This window comes from Sorex araneus, chromosome 4 (genome assembly GCF_027595985.1).
Source record: "Sorex araneus isolate mSorAra2 chromosome 4, mSorAra2.pri, whole genome shotgun sequence".
In the NCBI taxonomy this organism is placed as follows: Eukaryota; Metazoa; Chordata; class Mammalia; order Eulipotyphla; family Soricidae; genus Sorex; species Sorex araneus.
Genome location: NC_073305.1, coordinates 34642955 through 34648954, shown reverse-complemented (window position 1 = coordinate 34648954; position 6000 = coordinate 34642955).

Sequence of the window (6000 nt, the reverse complement as noted above, 5' to 3'; positions counted from 1 at the left end):
TTAATGACCAAATAAAGCACCTTTCAGACATATTTTCATGGTGTTTTGAACACGCAATTTTTTTGTAATAGATGGCTTTGAGCAAGCAGTAGGAATGTTGTGAGTGAAGTCAAGGCCATTTATTATCCTTTTTTAAAAATTGGGGGGGTTGACACAGCAGTTTTTAAGGCTTACTCTGGCTCTTCAGTTAGAAAGCACTCCTGGCGGGGCTCTGGGAACTGTATATGACACTGGGTATCAAACTTGGGTTGGCCGTTTGCAAGGCAAAGGCCCTCTATCCACTTGGTTATTGCTCTGGCCCTCATATATTGTTATTTTAAATAGACTGTGTAATAGAGGGGTTCGGCAGGGTGATACCATTTCACCGAAACTCTTCAGTGCCACCCTTGAGAATGTCATGCATTAGTCATGCAGCTACTGGAATGGGAAGGAATGGGAGTGGAGATAGATGGTTGGCAACTACACCACCTCCGCTTCACTGATGACATTGTTCTAATAACACCAAACATTAGCTAAGTGGCACAAATGCTGGCCGACCTCAAGTATGGAAAGGTCGGACAACAGGTGAATCTCAGCAAAACAATGTTTATGAAAAACAAACTAGTCCCTGATGTTCCACTTGCTCTCAACAGGACGAACATCTCCGAATGCAGCAGCTATGTGTACCTGGGTTGAGAACTCAACATGAGGAAGGACTTAATGCCAGAACTATGCAGGAGGAAGAGAGCAGCATGGAACGCCTTCAAGAGCGTTGAAGAAGCAGTTAAGAGAATGAAGAACCTCCGACTCCGGGCACATCTTTTCGACTCCACAATTCTTCCTGCACTAACATATGTGTCAGAGACTTGGGCCCTATGTAAATAGGATTAGAACGCTATTCGGGTAAAACCCAAAGAGGAATCGAAAGAGCTATGCTAGGAGTTCCAAGTGAGAGAAGGAATCCGGAGTTTAGACCCCTGTCCATGGTCAAGAATCAGGGACGCTGTCTCATTTGCCAAGGCATCAAAAATCAGATGGGCCGGACATGTAATGCAATTCAGATATGACCGCTGGACTAGAACTGTTACCAATTAGATTCCACAGGACGTCAAAAGACCATTTATTTTTTTAGTTATTAAAAATATTTGTGATAGCCAACCAAACTGCCAAAGCGTAGCAAAACTCACTTATGAATTGAAAAATATGATGTTTACATGAGGGAAAAGTGAAGGGAGGAATGGGTAGAGAGGGTCATTGGATATAATGATGGCCTGGAAACTTTGGTGGTGGGTGAGATGAGATAGGAGGTAGGAAAGTGTAACATCAAATGTCAATATTATAAACAAATCATGTTTTATAAAATTAAAATTCTGGCAATACTCATGGGGATGAACTAACAAATCTCTGAAATGCATCCTTTATACACTATGTTTATAAAGAGGGTATCAGATACTTATCATTTACACAGAGTCTCTAAACTCTGAGGTTTAAACAATAAACCTCTGCAAATGAAAACTAAAATTACAACAAAATACCTCTCTCTGTTAAAATAATGTTTACTTTGAAATTTCATTGTTTTTGGAAAACAGAATAAATTTAGCAAGCAATCAGTATTCGATCACCTATTATTTTATAATTCATTATTTTTCCATTTATTTCACCTAATATTCAGATTTTGAAACAGATAAATATACACATTCTATCCTTCATTCTCTCCTCCCTTAAAATAATCACTAGACAAAAATTGCATGCATATTTTTAATCACAATTTAAAAATTATGCTGTATGCATATTATTGTCTTTAAATAATACTGTATCAATCTTACTAAGCTATACTTGGTGATTATTTTGGATATTGTAAAATGTAAGTATCATATTTAAATATTTTTCTATATGCATGTTTATCACAACTTGCCACTAATTTTTTTTTCATATGGGTATGTAGAGCTTAAGTTTATTCATTGCTATTGTTGTATTTCATTGTTTAGGTGAATTTATAATATCTGCTCTACTTGTAGCATTTAAGTTGACCCAATTTTTATTTTTCAAAAATACCATTTATCATCTTTCAAAACCATGTTCTTATTTACCTGTATAGTGTATTTTCTTACACGTTAAATTTTTGGATGCTAAATGTTTATTTTAAATTGAACTAGAAAATGTTATTTTTTTTTCCTGTTTTGATTTTTGAGCGATAGGCAGAAGTATAGTCTATTTATAGCACAGCGGTTGGGCATTCGCCTTTCACGCCACCGACCTGAGTTCGATTCTTCCGCCCCTCTCAGAGAGCCCGCCAAGCTACCGAGAGTATCGAGCCCTCGAGGCAGAGCCTGGCAAGCTACCCGTGCATATTGGATATGCCAGAAACAGTAACAATAAGTCTCTCAATGAGAGATATTACTGGTGCCCGCTTGAACAAATTGATGAGCAACGGGATGACAGTGACAGTGACAGGCAACAGTATGTTACTCCTGGCTCTGCACTCAGGCATCACTCCTGGTAGTGTACAAGGGACCATATGGGGTGCTGGGAATCTAATCAGGATTCACTCTATGCAAATCAAATGCTCCACCATCCGCACTATTGCCCTGGTTCTGAAAATGTCTTTCTTTCTTCCCACCACTGCTCCACTGCCACTGTGGATAAGAACTTTCATTGTTTCATATTCTCACCTCAAAGTTTGTTGCTAGGCTTATTTTTTGCCAATATGATTGAAAGTAGAATGGTATTTGAGACTTTAAATCTTTCAATTCCTGGGTCGGTAGTGATATTATTTTTATTTAAATATTTTTATTGGCCATTTGCATTTACACTTCTATGAATTGATTGCTCAATTCTGTACTCTATTTTTCCATTTGATTGTGTGCATTTTTCTTATTGATTTATGTGTTCTTTTTCTGTAGCACTTTAGCACTGTCGTCCCGTTGTTCATCGATTTGTGTGAGCGGGCACCAGTATTGTCTGCATTATGAGACTTGTTACTGTTTTTGGCATATCAAATACACCATGGGTAGCTTGCCAGGCTCTGCCATGTGGGCGGGAAACTCTCAGTAGCTTGCTGGGCTCTCCTAGAGGGATGGAGGAATCAAACCTTGGTCCGCCCTGTGCAAGGCAAACGCCCTACCCACTGTGCTATCACTTCAATCCAGTGTTCTTTTTATATATTTTAATATGTATCTTCCAGTCAATAGTTTCTTTTTTCACATTTATTTAGAGTTTTAAATTTTATAGGACCCAAACTTTATTAATATTTTTATTTTCTTGTGATAGCTGTGCATTTGCTAAAAAATCAATACATAACCTAGAGTTATGAATATATTCTTTTATAGTTTCTCCTAAAATTTTATAGCATTGCAATACATATTTATTACTTTTTGTTTCTTTAACTTTATGGAGGTGTAGTGGTCAAAACCAAAAGATATTTAAAGTGTAGAATCTGATGATTTCATGTCTATCCACATTATAAAAGGAATCATTCCTCTTAAGGAAGTAGCATACACCCCCACGAGAATATAATTCATTCCAATATCACTCCACTCCAATGTTAATCCACTCCAGTGTCTCTGCAAGATTTAAAAAATCTTATTTTTATATTTTCATTTTACATACTGTTTATTTCCCATTGCTGAGAATTAAGTAATGAGAAATTTATTTCTAATGAGAAATAAGAATTACTTCCTATAGTTTGTATTATTTTAAATATAGATGTTTCTGTACCCATGGTTTTATTCCTATAGATATGTTAATTTGTTAGTGTCAATACCATGCAACCCTATCTATATCATGATCACGATCACAAAATCCCATTGATCGTCGAGTTGCTCGAGCAGTCTCAGTAACCTCTACATTCGTCCTATCCCTGAGATTTTAGAAGCCTCTCTCTTCTCAGCCTTCCCAATGATGCCACATTGGAGCTCCCTCAGGTTCAGGGGAATGAGATTCAGCTGGTTATTGGCTTTGGCATATAGATACATCATGGGAAGCTTGTGAGGCTGTCCCATGTGGGCAGGAAACTCTCAGTAGCTTGCTAGTTTCTCCCAGAGGAAAAAGTAGGTTATAAGATATTGCTTCTGGGAGCCTGCTTTTAAGTCTCTGGATGTTGGCCGTTGATGGGATTACACACACCTGGGTTCCTCTGCCGGTACCTTCATGTGTGAGGCCTGTCCGAACATGTGGAGAGGGGCTTTGAGCATGGCTGTGGCTAGATTCCGGTGGTCTTCGGCCGCCAGGAGCTCTCCTTGGGGTCGGGAGGGAAGCTGGAGCCTATCCCCTCGAGGGGCCCTGGGGAAGACAGCCAGGCGCGCGGGCAAGAGACTCTCTGCCCTAACTATATACTTTCATAAAATGCCTTGACATTTTATAGGGCAATGTCCTCTTCATGAGTAGAATCCATTTATTTTAGTTTAGAAGGAATGTTATAATAAAATATCACATGCTAAGTGACATGAACTACAAAAATTTACTTCTCCAAATTTCTATAAAGTCCAAGATTAAATATGGCAAATATGGTTTCTTTTGATGCCAATTCCTATATGCACAGACATTATAAAATTGCATATGAATTTTGCTCAAAATTTTACCTCTGTTCTACAAGTGAGTTTGTTCTAAAAATTTGTCTCCTTTCTTTCTAGTTTTGTTTTAATTTTATGGTTTAAATAGATTAAGGCATTGCTTTGGGGTGGTCTTAAAAATATGTTTGGGGAATGTATATACTCTACTGAATGTTTACTCTACTGTAAATAATTCTGGTACTTGTACTTAAGTACTGTGCTGATAGCATATGGTATTTTAACTCATATCATGTTATTCAGATTTCATATTTCTTAGCATTTTTGGTAATCAGTATTTTGAACATGTATCAATTTAATTTATTGATTTTGATATTGATATTTTATTTTATCCTGTTATAGTTATACCCTGTTATTCCTACTATTCTTTAATTTGTACCTTGTCTTTTTCATCTTCAGTTTCATTCAGTGTATGATACTATTGTTTTAACCCACTTTTTATTTTTCTAAGTGGCAGAAAATATTCATCGTCCTCCAAAGTCTTAAGTGTCTTTCCTATGTTGTGTCCTTTGTGTCTAAGTGACCCCTATTAAGAATCTTCTTTCTAGCTTTTTGTCTTCGGGAACAGCCAGTGTTTTCTCTTGAACAACTCTCTCTCTTTCTTTTCTCTCACATTTCTCTAAATAGATTTCTTTAAATGAACTCTTTTGCTTCACCACACACACACACACACACACACACACACACACACACACACATACACACACACACACTTTCCCAGACTCATTTATTTATTTTGGGTCAGATCTGAGCTATGAGGTACTAAAAAAATAAAATGAGCATGGATTCATCCCAAGAAACATTGTTTTTGAAATTCTAGCCTCTCAAAGCTGTGAGAGACCTTTCGGTCACATTTTTGTTTTCAAATGACCTAGTTAGTGATATTTTATTATGGTAAGTATAGAAGCTGGTATAAATTTTGAAGACAAAAAGAAAAATAGTTACTGTGTATATTCAGAATGTTTAGAGGCATTATAAGTTACTCTGTCTTTGCTACTAGATTGTTCCATATAAAAATGAATCCACACTCAGCAGCTTAAGTCAGAGTATGTCACTGGTTGTATAGTGTTTGATGCACAAGTCTTCAATAAGAGTCTATGTACACATTGTACACTCAAATTTTCCCTGTGAGGCATGGTGCAGTTCAATGAAGACTGATGAAGCTCAGTGAGGGTGTGCCATGGCTCTTTTCTGAAGAGAGTTAGAGAACAAGGTCAGATAAAGAAACAGCAGTGATGGATTCTGTCAGGAAGACACTTCTAGCATAAGAGAGAGACACACTAACACTGCAGAGACCTCCAGAAAGCCCCTTAATGGAGAAAATGTCAGGGTATTTTCAGATCACTATGACGTCTCATCATAAACTACATTATGCTAAAAATTAACATAATATTGTTTCACTAGCTTGGCAGTTCGTGTTTCTACCTAAGATTTCAGAATGTGAAACTGTGAG